The following is a 17,389-nucleotide window of genomic DNA, read 5'->3' on the forward strand; positions in this document are numbered from 1 at the left end:
ACCCTCCTCGTGATCTGCCCACCTTGGCCTCCCAAAGTGCTGGGATTACAGGCATAAGCCACCATGCCCGGCCATGAGTGGCACCATTTAACCCACGAGAGCAAGGAAATTGGGCTTTCATACTCCTACTCTAGTCAGTGATTGGCTAAGGGGCACCATGGGAGGATGTGAACCCCCAGGCACTACCAGCTTTCTGCTAGTGTAGACAGAGTAATCCAGTACCTCCAGTCCCCTCAAGAAAGTCTGTTAGAAGAAGTCAAGCTTATAGACCCTGTGGATAGATGCAAAAAATGGTAATAGGGATTCAAAAATATGTTTGCATTATATAATGTTGAGTAAAAAACTACTCTAGGCTGGGTGCAGTGGCTCATGCCTGTAATCCCAGCACTTTGGGAGGCCTAGGGAGGCAGATCACTTGAGGTTAGGAGTTCAAGACCAGCCTGGCCCATATGGTGAAACCCTGTCTCTACTAAAAATACAAAAATTAGCCAGGTGTGGTGGCGAGTACCTGTAATCTCAGCTACTTGGGAGGCTGAGGCATTAGCATCGCTTGAACCTGGGAGGCAGAGGTTGCAGTGAGCCAAGATTGCACCACTGCATTCCAGTCTGTGCAAAAGAGCGAGACTCTGTCGCAAAAAAAACAACAAACAAGCAAGCAAACAAAAAAAACTACTCTATAATGTAGTGTCTTGATGCAACTGTTTTATTTTGCTTCTAGATCCATGGGGCAGGAATTTAGGAAGGGTTTGGCTGGGCTGTTTCTCTCTGATGCACATGGTATAGACCAGAATAGCTGGGGCTGTAGGATCCACTCGCGGGCTAGATTCTTCACTCATGTGTCTACTATATCGATGGCCCCTGGCCTCTCTCCCCACATGGCTGGTCATGCTCCAGGCCCTTTCCTGGAGGTGGTGTTCTCCTCACCACCCCTTGGCAGCAATCAGAAACTTGCCAGCCCTATGAGGGAGCCACCTTGGCAGCAAATCCTCCAGTCCCAGTCAAGCCTTCAAGTGATGGCAGCCCTGGCTGACATCTTGACTGTAACCTCATGAGACCACCCAAGACTGTCTTGAATTTTTGACCCACAGAAGACAATGGACCGTCATTATAGTTATGATTTTATGCCAGTAAGTTTTGGGGTAATGTATTATGCAGCAATAGGTAGCTGATCCAGGAGACAAGCGACAGATGACAAAGAAACAGGCAGGTGGCCACAAAGATGGGCAAATGTTGACCACATTTTAGGTGCTTAAGAAATGCTTGCGATTGAATGAGTGATACATGCGTCTACTCTTTGGGTTGGTCCATGAGTCCTTCTCTGTATTCCACAGGTCATTGTCACAGTTTGGGCCACCTAGTTGCTCACCTGTATGTCTGCAGTCACCACCTACCTGGCATTTCTGATCCCAAACTCACTCCTTATAGTGTCTGATCCATTCCCTACTCTCCCCATGGCCATGTGACTGAGTCCTCACACCGGCTGGATGTATTTCTGTGTCTGTTTATATGGCTTGATTGGAAGCCCCTGAAACCAGCAATGGCTAATTTATGCTAAAAAATGTAATGATGTGTATCTCACACCAAATGGAAAGAAAAGCTGGAAAACCCAGCCTTGAAAAAGAAAGGGTCCAGAAAGGCTCGGGAAATTTAGGACAAAAGCAGAGACCTTCTTCAAGGCATTGTCTCAGAAACGAGTAAACCTTATGCCCCAAATACTTTCCATCATTATATTTCCTATTTATGATGCAAATTCCAGGGAGAAAGCATCTGGCCTAGCTTGGCTGTAGGTGGGTGGGTCAACCTGATTGGCAGTCCCGCTAAGACCGTGCAGTGGGAAGGGATGGTTCCCCTAAGGAAAATTGGGGTACCATTACCTGAAGAAGGAAGAATAGGTGCTGGGCAGCTCCAATCCTCAGATGCCTACCTCACAGCCCCTGGTCACTCCTGGTGTGACTGCCACACTGGGCTGTTGCTTGCTTTCCAGAGACCATGCTCTACCTCTGGATCTTTGTATCTGAAATGCTCTCCCTCCTGACTTGCCCACTGATTAATTTCTGCACATCCTTCAAGCTCTCCATCCTTTGGATAGTTTTGTCCATTGCCTGAGCAGGCCGAATTAAGAGGACTCTGTTCTATGGGGGACCTGTGCTTGTTTCTATCAGCTGCCCGAGGAGGCTTGGTTTTCTTCCTCCTCATCTCTCCAGCCCCCAGGCAGCTGCTGGCCATGGTGCAAGCTCAGGGAATATTCCTGAAGGAGGGCCAAGTTGCCAGCTTCCCTTTTGTATGACTTTGGTTGTTATTCCTGTTCTGTGGGGGGGGAATTTTAGCCACAGGCGAAAAGGGCAGCTTGTACAAAAACAAAATTTTCGACTTTTTCTTTCTCTCTTGGGAAAATGTGTGCAGACAGAGCAATGCTGTTGAGCTCTGTGGAGAAGAGGGGGAGAGAGCTGGCGTGGGCCGGGAGGGAGGGAGCCTGGGGGAGCTGGATGTGGGAGGCTAGGACGCCTGGGAGCAACAGGGGCTGAAAGACCTGTAAGGGGATATCCCGGGGAGGCAGCATGACGTGGGTACAAAAGCCTGGGCTCTGGAGTCTTGGATTCAAGCTCTGCCCCTTTCCCTAACAAGCTACATGACTTTAGACAAGTTATTGGTATCTGGGTTAAGGTCCTTGACTCACTGCACCAAATCACTCTCCAGAATCATAGCAGTTGTGTTAGTTTCTTGTTGCTGTGGGTCAAATCACCATAAACTTTGTCACTTGAAACAATGCACATTAATTATCTCACTGTTTCTGTGGGTCAGGAGCAGCTTGTCTGGGTCCTTTGCTTTTCCATCTTTCATGAGGCTGCAGTCAAGTTGTCAGCTGGGGCCAGGGTCTTATTTGAAAGCTCAACTGGGGAAGAAGCTTTCTGTACCTTTTGAATTTTCTGTACCTTTTGAATTCCAAGTCACTCAGGTTGTTGCTGAATTAAGTTCCTCCAGGGCTGCTTACAGAGGATCTCAGTTCCTTGCTGGCCAGCCTCGGTTTCTATCCCTGTTGGCCTGTCCAACATGAAGTGAGCAAGCTTAGAAGGCACATAGACAGAGACCGCTAGCAAGATGACAATTCCAAGCCCATGTAACATAATCACAGAAATGAAATCTCATCAACTTTCCTGCATTCTACTCATAGAATCAAGTCACAGAGCTCAACTACATTCACAAAGAGGGGGTGAATACCAGGATGAGCGATCACTGGGGGTTACCACTTTTTTTTTTTAAACGAATTATGCTCTTTGTGTCCTAGCTAAGAAATTCTTGCTAACTCAAGTCACACAGATTTTCTCCTTTTTTTTTTTTTTTTTTTTTTTTAGCTCTATAGCTTTAGTTTTTACATTTAGGTCTGGCATCCATTTACGGTTAATTTTTCTATATGGTACAAGGTAAGAATAGACATTTATTTTTAAGTTTATTTTGATATCCAATGAGGTGACATAATTTTAGTCCTAAAGCACAAAATGGAAAACTCTACATGCAGGATGATGAAAATTCTAATAATCATATCTTACATGTGAGTACTTACTATGTAACAGGCTCTGGGTAAGTGTTTTACCTGCATTATTTTATTTACTTCTCACAATGACCCAAATGGAGGTGGAACTCGTTAAATATCCTCTCAACACCATACAACTGATAAATTAGAAACCACTCTTGACTGACATGTAATGACCTGTGAGACGTTTTGTTATATTAACAAAGCAAAGCGTAGACTATACGCTTCACCTGTGTGAAGAGAAAGGCATGCACAGATACACACACACACACACACACACACACACACCCCTCTCCAAAGCTATATTTGCCTGTGTAAAACAACTCTGGAAAGATAAAAAGAAATTGCTAAATGTGGTTGCCTCTGAGTAGCTGGGCTCAGGAGAGGGAAGGGGACTTTTCAAAGTATGACGTTCTGTACCTTTTGAATTTTAAAACACATGCATTTTACGACTTGTGTCAATATTACCGTATAAGGAATATATAAAATTAGGGAAAAATAGGAAGTGGTCTTCTTCCAAAGACTATACTCTTACTCACCATCCTGGCTTCCATTTCCATTCATATATATTTACATCTATTCATCCTTTTATAGTTTCATCTCTCTTTGCCTCTGTATTTTCAGCTGTTAACTAAGATGATAATAGTCCCTGCCTGGAAGGATGGCAGTGAGGATTGGGACCATGCACACAAACATTTAAAACAGGGCCCTGCACTCAGAATAAGCTCAGTAGATGCTATTATCTTTATTTTATTCATAGAAAAAGCATTGTAAAAGAAATGCGCCTGACACGTTAATAGAGTCTTCTCTGGTTGTGAGATCATAGGTGACTTTTATTTTCTTATTTTCCCCAAAGTTTAAAAAAGTTACATACTATTTTTATAATAAGCATGTTTGCTCCTTCCCAGCCTGGATGACCCCAGGGGTCTCTGCTCGCAAGTTCTCTGGGAGATTCTATTCAGACTTTAAGTAATGGCTGAGGTTGGAAAAGGCCAGGCTAGTCTGGCCTGTGTCTAGACAGTTCATTTCCCTCGCCTGCTGTAGAAACGAGATGCTTCTTAATACTGGAAAATGTTTTTGAACAAAACCCCAGGCTCTGGGAGATCATAATATATCAGTGTGGGTTCATCAGTTGCAACAGATGGTGGTAGATGCTGATAATGGGGGGAGGCTATGCAGGGATGGGAAGCAGGTACACAGGAAGTCTGGGTATCTTTTGCTCAGTTTTTCTCTGAAACTAAAGTTTCTCTAAAACAAACAGTTTATGTATTTATTTATTTTTTAGATAGGGTCACACTATATTTCCCAGGCTGGTCTTGAACTCCTAGACTCAAGTGATCCTCCCAAGTAGCTGGGATTATAGAAGGCCATTATTTTAAGGGAAACAAAATTCAGAAACAGAACGTCAAATAGTGCATGTTCTTTCTCATAAGTGGGAGCTAACTAGTATGTACACATGGACATAAAGTATGGAATTACAGACATTGGAGACTTGGAAGATTGGAGGTGGAAGGGGAGTGGATGTTGGCAAATTGCTTAATGGATCAAATGTTCATTACCTGGGTGATGAATATACTGAAAGCCAAGACTTTACCACTAGGCAATACATGCATGTAACAAAATTGCACTTGGATCCCTTACATTTATACAAATTTAAAAAAATCTGTTAAAAAACAAACAAGTGATGGGTGCTGTGGCTCATGCCTGTAATCCCAACACTGTGGGAGGTTGAGGTGAGCAGATCACCTGAGGTCAGGTGTTTGAGACCAGGCTGGCAAACATGGTGATACTCCGTCACTACTAAAACACAAAAATTAGTGGGGCATGGTGGCGCATGCCTGTAATCCCAGCTACTCAGGAGGCTGAGGCAGGAGAGTTGCTTGAACCCTGGAGGTGGAGGTTGCAGTGAGCCGAGATCGCACCACTGCACTCCAGGCTGGGCGACAGAGAGGGACTCCATCTCAAAAACAAACAAACAAACAACAACAACAAAAAACAAGGCCAGGTGAGATAGTGCACACCTGTAATCCCAGCAGTTTGGGAGGTCAAGGTGGAAGGATTGCTTGAGCCCAGGAGTTCAAGACCAGCCTGGGCAACATAGTGAGACCCTGTCTCTACAAAAGTATAAAAATTAGCCAGGTGTGGTTGTGAGCCTGTCGTCCCAGCTATTCAGGGGGCCTGAAATGGGAGGGTTGCTTGAGCCCTGGGGGCAGAAGTTACAGTGAGCCAAGATTACACCACTGCACTCCAGCCTGGGTAACAGAGTAAGACCTTGTCTCAAACATCAACAACAACAAAACAACGACAACAACAAAAACCCTCCCTAGGGTTAGGGAGAAGAAGGAAAGCAGGTAGAGGAGGATGGCTAATGTGCTTGGGTTAATAGGCATTAATAATGCCCATTTTTCAGACGGGAGGCTGATCTTCAAGAAACATCCCAAACATTAAAGTGAATTCTGGAATGGAGATCACCAGCTGAACTGTTGAAGTCCTTCCTGAAGCTACTGTTTTTGCCTTGACATTATAGAATTATAGGGGAACCTGGCCTGGTGTGTTTTGGGGACGTCACCTGCATAGATGTCACTCTGGCGGGCAGTGTGTAGCACTGCCACCCTGGAATGCCCTATTTATCTTGCACAGCTTGTCTCGGTTCTCTCTCTTTCTGGAAGCTGTCTTCTCTGGCCTGCTCTTGACTTCTGCATTGCCTTTTGTAGCACAGTGGAAACCAGACCCAACTCCCACAGCTCAGATAAACCTGGTTTCCAATCCCAGCTGCTTTTGTGACTTTGCACGCCACATTACCTCCCTAGGCCCCAGTTTCCTCATCTCTAGTGCAGAAGTGATCAACAGTCCCTAACTTATTAGGGTTTGTGGAAGGCACAGTCATGGCCCACCAAAGATGTCTACATTTTCATCCCCCAAACCTGTGACTATGTTCCCTTATATGGCAATGGTGACTTTAAGGTGGGATTGAGTTAAGGATCTCGAGGTGGGGAAATTATTCTGGACTCTCTAGGTGGGCTTGGTGTAATCACAAGGTACCTTGTAAGAGGCAGGTAAGAGGGTCAGAAAAAGAAGATGGAAGGGTGGAAGCAGAGGTCAGCTTTGCAGATGAGGGAGAAGCCACAAGCCAAGGAATGCAGGTGGCCTCTAAAAGCCAGAAATGGCAAGGAAATGATTTCTCCCCTAGAGCCTCCAGATGAAGCAGAGCCCTGCCCACACCTTCACTTTAGCCCAGGGAGCCTGATTTCAGACTCCCAAGCTCTGGAATTCTAAGAATACATTTGTGTTATTTTAAGCCACAAAATTTGTGATAATCTGACACAGCAGCCGTGAGAAACTAACATAGGGTTGCTATAAAGATGAAATCTCACAGGTTATGCGGGAGAGTCACTGGGATGAAGGCAGGAGTGGGGGCTATGTGAACACACTGGCGTAGGAAGCCCTTTTTTATTTCAGCACTCAGCAAATGGTGGTTATTATTAAATAGTATTATTTTAACTTATTTTTAGGACTATAGGTGTGATACATTGTTACATGTATTTCTTTCCTTTTCTGTTCTCTGCAGGACACTGTGAGCTCCCTGGAGGAGGCAGAGGACCTTGTCCTATTCCTGTTGTATCCTTAGTGCCTGGCATACAGTAGTTGCTCAACAAACAAGTGCTTTAAATACATGCACGGATTTTTAGACGTCTGTGTCTGACTTACCTAGGCCTGAACACGACGGAACAAGATGAGAAGAGCTCAGGAATGAAGGTGAGGATGATGATGGTGCAATGACGATGTTGGGGATGATGACAGTGATAGTCATTACAACAGCACCACTTACTAGACATGAATGCCTGCTATGTGTCAGACACTGGTTGCATCCATCATCTTTCATTAGCCCAACAATCCTGGGAGGCAGATACTGTTTCTATCAGAGGTGCTGTGAGGTCTATAGTCAGCATGTGGGCTCTGGAGGCAGGCTGTGGCTGGGCTGAACCAAGATACCTTACTTCTTGTCTTTGGTGAGGGCTTGAGTAACCGTTTTATGTCTTTTCTGGGTCTCACTTTTCTTCTCTGTAATATGATGGGCAGATGCTATGGGTTCTCCCAGCTCTGTGGTTCTAGTGCTTTGCCCCTTCCTGGATCCCCACCAAGCCGCAGTAGGGAGAAGGACAAAATCTGTCTCTCAAAGGCTCTCGCTGCAGGCCTGGGCTGGGGGAGTGGGGTGCCAGTGGCCTCAGCAGCAAGCAGTTTCAAGACAACATGACTGGGGAGACCTGACTGACTCCTGTCCCCACACCCACCATCCCCTGTGATGTTCAGAATCTCTGTCAGTGAATTTCTAGCATGGCCTTCGTATGCCCTGGCCACGGATGACAGGCAGGGGTGGGTGGAGCTGGCTGGAGGCTGGCGCTGGGCATTGATGTGGCAATTCTGGCTTTAACAAACTGTAGAGATGCTGATTCCTGGCAAACACTAAATGTTTTCAGCATGGAGAATAGGGGTAGGCTGCCTGCTGTCTGTGGCGCTGGGGCAGACAAAGGTGTCAGACCTAATTGTTCAGATCAACACCTGGGTAGCAACAACAGCCTTGAATTTGGAGCTAGGCCTGGGTTTAAATGCCAAGTCTATGCCTTATTAGTTGTGTGACCTCGCTGGGTCACACTCTGAGCTGCCGTATGGCGTTTCATAGGAGAAGGACTTGAGCTAATAGCTGGAGCTAATGTTTACCAGCTGTTTCTTCTACGCTGCCTGGGACTCTGCTCAGGACTTGGCATGAATGATTCCAGGTCACGTCCTTATAATCTCGCAGTCAAGATTATCTTTATGCCTCGATCTCCTAGGCTCAAGTGATCCTCCCACTCAGCCTCTTAAGTAGCTGGGACCACAGTTGCTCACCACCATGCCCAGCTTATTTTTAAATTTTTTACTTGTAGAGAGGGGGTCTCACTATGTTGCCCAGCCTGGTCTCAAACGCCGGGGCTCTAGCCATCCTCCATACCTTGGCCTTCCAAGATCCTAGGATTCTAGGTGTGAGCCACTGTGCCCAGCCTCTCAGATATTGTCTCATTTAATTTCGACGATAATTCTGTGATTTGGTATCATTATACTCATTCTTCTGATGAGGAAAATGAAGTTTGGAGAACTAAAACCATTGATCACTGTCCCTTGGCAAATAAGGGACGGAGGTGGCATTTGAAATGAAGTTTCTTTGATACTTCAATTCTTTCCGCTACGTCTCTCATATTAAGCTATTGTCAGGCCATATAAGTTAATATTGACTGAGGCCAAGCCCCATGGCTCATGCCTATAATCCCAGCACTTTGGGAGGTTGAAGCGAGTGGACCCCTTGAGGCCAGGAGTTTGAGACCAACCTGGCCAACAGGGTGAGAAACCCTGTCTCTACCAAAAATACAAAAATTAGCTGGGTGTGGTGGTGGGCATCTGTAATCCCAGCTACTTGGCAGGCTGAGGCAGGAGAATCACCTGAACCCAGGAGGCGGAGGTTGTAGTGAGCCGAGATCACGCCATTGCACTTCAGCTTGGGCAACAGAGTGAGACCCTATCTCAAAATAAATAAGTAAATAAATGAATAAACAAATAAATAAACAAATAAATATTGACTGAGTATCTCTTACATGTGAGTCTTGCTTTATGCTCTTGTTACTCAAATGCATGAAACCAATCCCACATTCAAAGCGTGGCTTTGAAGTTAGACAAGCTTGTGTTTGAATCCTGCCTCCTCTACTTAATAGCTGTGTGATACTGATTCACTTGCTCAACCTTTCTCTGAGCCTTGAGTGTTCCTATCTGTAACATGGTTGTGTTAGGCATACTTCTCTCCCAAAATTGATGTGAAGGTTCAAACAGGAACGTGCCTGATGTGCCTGCCTCATTATCACAATTCAGCACATATCAGCTATCGCTGGAATAGATTCCCAGAGAAGGGCTTTTACCAGCCCCTCTTACAGATGAGGAAACTGAGGCCCAGAAAGGAGAAGTAACCAGATCAGGACCTTTCAACCGGCTAGTGGCAGAGCTGGTGCTGGAACCCAGCTGTCCTGGTTCCTGTTCTAAATTCTTTCCCTTCAGCCATGTGATGCCTGGAAGAAGTTTCTCTCTGGCTGAGGATTTCTATTCCAATTTGGGAAGAAGTTTCCCCAAGGAAAGAGAGCTCAGACTTTAATATCTTGGTGTTATGCCAGGTGGGTAATGGCAAAATTAGACCAGTGGGTTACTGATCTCTTTTCATTCTAAGCTAATTACATCACCTAGGATATGGAGAGTGGCAGCTAGCTCTTCTAGATGTCCTTAATGGATGGATAAAGGCTTTATACTTAAATGGTTATGTAGAGGTCAGGTCCAGGGAGTCCAGTTCACCAGCAGAACATCATGACCTCATGAAACTTAATACAGAGAAGAGGTTCTCTCTAGCGCAGCAATCTTAATAACTGTACCACATCCTAGCTATATTTCTAAAGCCTTCAGCTGGTTCCTTACAGTTCCTTACAGCCACACAAAATAAGCTCCGTGCTTGCAAGAAGATACTTTTTGCAGGATTCATTTATTAAATCAACAAATTTCTATTACACACATATTGTGTCTCACATACTAACCCAAAAGCCATTGATACCCATTGGATAGCACCAGTGCAATCCCTCTCTGCATCAATTCACAATGCGTTCAGTTGCAAATAACAGACAACTCTAAGTTAATGGCTTAATAGATAAGGGTTTATTTTTTATCTTGTAACAAGAATTCTGGAGGTAGGCAAATCAAAGATGGGGCAATGATACTATTGGGTATTCATATGGTCACCCAATGGAGAGTTGCATTGTTCAATGATGCTATTGGGTGCTCAGGTCTCTGTAACTTTCTGTTTTTGCCATCACAGATAGTTTATCCTCATGGTTGCAAAATAGCTGCTGCACTTCTAGACATCACATTTACATTCCAGATGGACAAAAAGCCTTCTTCTTCCAAGGTCTTGTCGTTTTTGCTTGGGGGAGCCATTTCCAATAGACTCTGTGTCTATCTCATTGGTCTGAACTATGTCACATGGCCACTACCGACTGGAAGGTGTCTAGAAATGTGAAAGAGAAGTGAATCTGAATGGTGTTGAGTGAGTCATCCTGTAGCATCCCATATTGCCTGAATGAGGTTTATAGTCCAAAGGAACAGACACGTAGCTAGCAAATAACTTCGTTGTTAAATATTCCTTAATTGCTATTAGGAAGGTCTCTTTGAAGTTGTAAGAGTGCTAGATAACATGTCTTAGGTTGGGTTTTTCAGAAGTAGACCCTGAGATAAGGATTTAAGGGCAAGTAATTTTTTTTTTTTTTTTTGAGACGGAGTCTCGCTTCATCACCTAGGCCGCAGTGCAGTGACATGATCTTGGCTCACTGCAATCTCCACCTCTCAGTTTCAAGCGATTCTTCTGCCTTAGCCTCCCTCCCGAGTAGCTGAGACTACAGGCGTGTGCCACCTCACCCAGCTAATTTTTTGTAGAGATGGGGTTTTGTCATGTTGACCAGGCTGTTCTCGAACTCCTGGCCTCAAGTGATCCACCTGCCTCGGCCTGCCAAAGTGGTGGGATTACAGGCATGAGCTACCGTGCCTGGCTGAGGGTAAGTAATTTTATTTGGAGGGTTATCCTAGGATGCCCTGGTACAAGAGTGGGGAATTGAGATGCAGGAGGGAGAAGAAAAGTAAACCAATATAAGCTGTACTATTGAGCAGGACACCACTTTGGGGAGCTGCAACTCAGTCTCCTTGGGAACCTCTGGGAGCCAGAGTAGAACATGCTCAGAGCTTTCCCCTGCCCTAACGAATGAGATCACTGGGGGCTATTTATCCTCCATTCTATTCCCTTTCACACTTGTATTTCTCCTAGTGAAAGCCTTGTAGATCTAACCCTGTCTGTGTCAGCTTCTTAGAAAACCTGAACTAACAGACTGGGAGTGGGGACAGGCCTCAAGTAGGATTGCCTTAGCAAATGCGAAGCCATAAAGAAGCTGTGGGAAAATGAATGACATGTTCTGAGTTGTGTTTCATGATGACCGTGCAGGCTCTTATAAGAATGGATGGTCATAGTGGTGGTGGGGCAATGGCAGACAACAGCAGAAGCAGGGGCACCAGTGTTCAAGTTATTAATAGGTGTGTAACAAGCTACCCCCCAATTCTCTGGCTTAAAACAACTGTTTTATTTTGTTCATGCTTTTCTGGTTTAGGAATTCAGGAAGGGCTCAGCTGGGGGGTTCATCTCTAATCCATGTGGCAGCAGATGGAGCTGCTGGGGCTAGAGGGTCTACTTCCAAGATGGCCTCTCCACTCATAAGCCTGGCACCTTGGTGCTCCCTGGCCCCATCCACCTGCTCTCTGGCATCTCATCCTCCAGCCTTTCCTCATGGCCCGGGCTTCTCACAGAAGGGTGGTCTCCAGGAATTTGCATCCTTACATGGTAGCCAACTTCCAAGAGATTGAAAATGGAGGCTCCCAGGCCAGTTAAGGGTAGTGCCTGGAACTGGCCCAGCATCATTTCTGCCAAATTCTATTGGTGAAAACAAGCACAGTCCTCCTCAGCTTTGAGGCAGTGGAGAAATACAGTCAGCATTTTGCTGGGGAGTGGCAAAGTCCACTGGAGAAGAGCCTGTGGCACGGGCAATATTGCTGCTACCATGTTTGGAAATGACAGTTGGTTATAACCAGGTAGGAGGTTTTGTAGCATCCAGGCAAAGAAACAAAGAAATATTAATGACATGGCTGTGAAGATGGAGAGTTGCAGATACATAATACATTTTGGAAGTAGAACTGATCGGAGGTGGTGATGTCTTGGTTGTGGGCCTTGCAGGTGAGAAGAGCGCTGAATGGCTTCCATGTTTCTGTGAAGGCAACAGAGGACATGATAGCTCTGTTTCCTGAGGTGGTAATGTCCTGAGATTGAGAAGGAGATCAAGAGTCCAGTTCTCAGGGCACTCATGGGTGGTCATCTGTTGAGTCAGACAGTTATGCCATCTTTGCAAAGTTATTGACCTTGGGCAAGTTGCTCAAACTCTGAACCTCAACTTCCGCATCTGTAAAATGGGCATACATCACCTCTCTGATTGAATAGTTGTGAGGACTTTGTGGGTGTGGCAATGACCTGGGGTGGATGCTATTTTTTTTTTTTTTTTTTGAGGCAGGGTCTCGCTCTGTCACCCAAGGTAGAGTTCTGTGGTGCAGTCTCTGCTCACTGCAACCTCCGCCCCCTAGGCTCAAGTGATCCTCCCACCTCAGCCTCCTGAGTAGCTGGGACCACAGGTGCACATCACCACTTCTGGCTATTTTTTTTTTTTTCGTATTTTTGGTAGAGACTGGGACTCGTCATGTTGCCCAGGCTGGTCTCAAACTCCCGAGCTCAAGTAATCCTCCTGCCTCGGCCTCCCAAAGTGCTGAGATTACAAGTGTGAGCCGAAGTGCCCGACCTTAGATGTTTAACTGTTGCCCCAAGGTTTCCCTGCTGACCCATCTGAGCTCAGTTTGGGCTAGGACAAACTGTCCAGGTCAGAGAACTTCCTGGGAACTGGGAAAGGGGAAGGGAATTCATGGACTTATTGAACATCTACTATGTTTCAGACGCTTTTTATACATTATCTTATTAAATTCCTCTGCAACTCTATTTGTAAGATACATGTAGAAATAGGGAAACTGAGGCTCCAGGAAAAAGGGACTTACTCAAGTTCACATAATGGTGAGTAAAAGAGCTGGCAGCCAAATCCGGGTCTCATTAATTTTTTTAAAAATATCATTTTTTCCCTATGATGCCTCAGTGCTTCATAATAAGAGGTAACCTTTCTTCCCTACATCCTGATACCTCCCTCCTTCTTCCTTTATTCTTTCTTTTAAAAAAAAATATTTTTTATTTTTTTAGGGACAGGGTCTCACTGTATTGCCCAGACTGGAGTACAGTGGCATGATCATAGCTCACTGCAGCCTCAAACTCTTGGACTAAAGTGATTCTCCCACCTCAGCCTCCCAAGTAGCTGGGACTATAGGTGTGCCATCACACCTAGCTAATTTTTTATTTTTATTATTTTTTTGACAGAGATAGAGTCTTGCTGTGTTGCCCAGTCTGTTCTGGAACTCTTGGCCTCAAGTGATCCCCCCATCTCAGACTCCCAAAGCATTGGGATTACAGGCATGAGCCACTATGCCCAGCCCTTTCCTTCTCTTTCTTTTAAAATATTTCCTCTTTTCATTCTTAACGTGCATTTCCCTCCACACTTCTGAAAGTGCTTTCCACTTACCTTATTTTTTGAGACAGAGTCGCACTCTATCACACAGGCTGGAGTGCAGTGACGCGATCTCAGCTCACTCCAACCTCCAGCTCCTGGGTTCAAGCGATTCTCCTGCCTCAGCCTCCTGAGTAGCTGTGATTACAGGTGCCCGCCACCACGCCCAGATAATAGACAACTTCTCTGGGCTCAGACAGCCTGTCAGATGCTGATTTAAGACTCAAAACCAGCCTCTGCAATCCTTGCTGAACGTTGTGCTCCCCCATGCTGTAGTGAGCTAGCACGGTGCCTGGTGTAGCCTTAATCTTAAACGCCGTGGCTTGTTTGGATCTGGCCTTGGGAGCTTTCAGATTTTATCAAGCCTCTTCAGTTGACTGGCTGAGTAATGATATTACATGATGTTTGATGTGCTCCTCTCCTCCTCAGAATCATAAAAAAAAAAAATTACTTTCTGTTCCTTTTAGAATGACTGAGCATGATTCAGGTGGAGTACATTAAAACCCTCGGGGAAAATACATCGAAACCTATAAGGTTATCTTTGCCCAGGAACCTGGAAGAAGGTCTCCTTATATAGATGAGGAACATGGGACCCAGTGAAGTGACAGGCCCATGGTGGGTGCAGGGGGCAACCCCTGTTTTGGCCTGCCATGGTCCGTTCTCTTGGTTCTGATAATGGCACCTTGGTTTTTCTTTCAGGAGTCCGCTAGGTTTGCTGGATATAATAGAAGCCATCTGGTTAAATTTTAACTTCAGATAACACAAAAGTTTTTTTTTCTTTTTTCTTTTTTTTTTTTTTTTTGAGATGGAGTCTCGCTGTGTCTCCCAGACTAGAGTGCAGTGGCGCGATCTCGGCTCACTGCAAGCTTCGCCTCCCGGGTTCACACCATTCTCCTGCCTCAGCCTCCCGAGTAGCTGGGACTACAGGTGCCCGCCACCATGCCTGGCTAATTTTTTGTATTTTTAGTAGAGACGGGGTTTCACTGAGTTAGCCAGGATGGTCTCGATCTCCTGACCTCATGATCCACCCGCCTCAGCCTCCCAAAGTCCTGGAATTACAGGTGTGAGCCACCATGCACGGCCCAAAAGTTTTTCTAGTATACCTCAAGTATTACGTGGGACATATGCTGAAAAATTATTCACTGTTTATTTAAAATTAAAATTTAACTGGATTTCCTGTATTTTTATTTGTCACATTTAGCAATCATAACACCTTTCAGCTCAAATGGCTTAAACAACACTTCTATTTTAAAGTCAAGGGTACATGTGCAGGTTTGTTATACAGGTAAACTCATGTGACAGGGGTTTGTTATACAGAGTGTTTCATCATCCAGGTATTAAGCCTAGTATCTATTAGTTATTTTTTTTCTGGTCCTCTCCCTCCTCCCACTGTCCACCTTCAGGTAGGCCCCAGTGTTGTTGTTCCCTTCTATGTGTCCGTGTGTTCTTATCATTTAGCTCCCACTTGTAAGTGAGAACATGCAATATTGGGTTTTCTGTTCCTGTATTAATATACTAAGGATAATGGCTTCCAGCTCCATCCATATTCCTGCAAAGGACATAATATCGTTCTTTTTTATGGCGGCATAGTATTGCATGGTGTAGTGTGCCACATTTTCTTTATATCCAATCTACCATTGATGGGCATTTAAGTTGATTCTGTATCTTTGCTATCATAGTTGAACTCAAGTATTTAGGGTGGGACTGACTTCTCCCACTCTGGCTCCAGGAGTGGACGGGTGACTGAGGCTTGGCCAATTAGCACATCTGGTCCCTTTGAGTGACAGAGATTGATTCAGAGATGGGCATATGACCAAAAACAGGCCAATGAGATTGAATTCTGGGGATCTGGCACTTTTGAGAGAGAGATTATTTCTTTTTCTTGGAGTTGCTAAGCTGTGAAACTGGCTCCTATGATTGAACAAATGAGAGCCTGCTTGAAAAGTGAAGTCAACCAAGAGGAAAACAATTGAGAGATGGCAAGGAGAAGAGAAAGAGGGAAGAGATTGAACCTCAAAGACATTGTAAGGGCTCCTGGGATCAGCCTCAACTGAATTTTACTTGCACCTCTCAAGTTGATGGTGAGGACTATTTGGATGATGGTGGAAGTAAAGATAATAGTAGAAGTGTGATGGAGTTGACAGCAAAATTATCAGTGATGATGGTTTTGGAAAAGATCTATTTTCATCAAGATAGTGGTGGAGGGGTGATGAAACAGAATGGTCTGCAGAATCAAGGGAGGGTATATTCTTGCTGGTGATAGCTCTGCCAGGGTGCTGATGCCCTTGATAATGAAGATGAGGATGACAGCGATACAGATTAAGGTGGTATTGGCAAGGAAGAATAAAGTAACAAGGAAAAGGATAATTCTCAACCCCAGCCTATCACCAAACCCTACCAGTTCTACTCCCTCAACTTTTTTTTTTTTTTTTTTTTTTTTTGAGACGGAGTCTCGCTCTGTCGCCCAGCCTGGAGTGCAGTGGCCGGATCTCAGCTCACTGCAAGCTCCGCCTCATGGGTTTGCGCCATTCTCCTGCCTCAGCCTCCCGAGTAGCTGGGACTACAGGCGCCCGCCACCTCGCCAGGCTAGTTTTTTGTATTTTTTTAGTAGAGACGGGGTTTCATCGCATTAGCCAGGATGGTCTCGATCTCCTGACCTCATGATCCGCCCGTCTCGGCCTCCCAAAGTGCTGGGATTACAGGCTTGAGCCACCGCGCCCGGCCCTCCCTCAACTTTTAAAAACTCTACACTTTACTCTCTGTTCACTGCTGCCCCCACCCTAGCCCAAGTCAGCAGGATCTTGCTGCTTCTTCTACGATGTCCTCCTAACTGGCCTTCTTGTTCCCTTTCTTGTCTCTCTATATTCTATATTCCACACTACCGCAAGCATAGTGATATTTTTTATATCATTTTACTTTCGTGCTGAAAACGGTTCAGTAGTTTGGACTAAAATCGAAACTCTATCGTGGATCTCAAGACCTGTGTGACCTGACCACTTCTTATACCCTCCATCTGATTTCCCTCTGCTTGCTCTTCCCTTACTACATTCTAGCGTGATAGCCCTTCTTTCGACTTCTCTAGAATGGACGAAACCCCTCATATAAGCCATTCTCTAGACATGGATACTTTTATATCCTTCATGTCTCAGTGTCAATGTCACTTCCTCAGAGAAGCCCAGTGAGATCTCCCCTCTGCTACTTTCTCTCATAGCACCCTGTCTTAAGCACACTTTGATGATTCTCTTCCAACCTGACCAGCACCTGTCAACTTTTGGACCTTGACACAATGGCCCTTAAGAATGGATCACAGGGCCAGGCACGGTGGCTGAAGCCTGTAATCCCAGCACTTTGGGAGGCCGAGACGGGAGGATCACAAGGTCAGGAGATAGAGACCATCCTGGCTAACACGGTGAAACCCCGTCTCTACTAAAAAATACAAAAAACTAGCCGGGCGAGGTGGCGGGCGCCTGTAGTCCCAGCTACTCGGGAGGCTGAGGCAGGAGAATGGCGTGAACCCGGGAGGCGGAGCTTGCAGTGAGCCGAGATCCGGCCACTGCACTCCAGCCTGGGCGACAGAGCGAGACTCCATCTCAAAAAA

The sequence above is a fragment of the Theropithecus gelada genome, chromosome 20, assembly GCF_003255815.1.
Source record: "Theropithecus gelada isolate Dixy chromosome 20, Tgel_1.0, whole genome shotgun sequence".
NCBI lineage: Eukaryota > Metazoa > Chordata > Mammalia > Primates > Cercopithecidae > Theropithecus > Theropithecus gelada.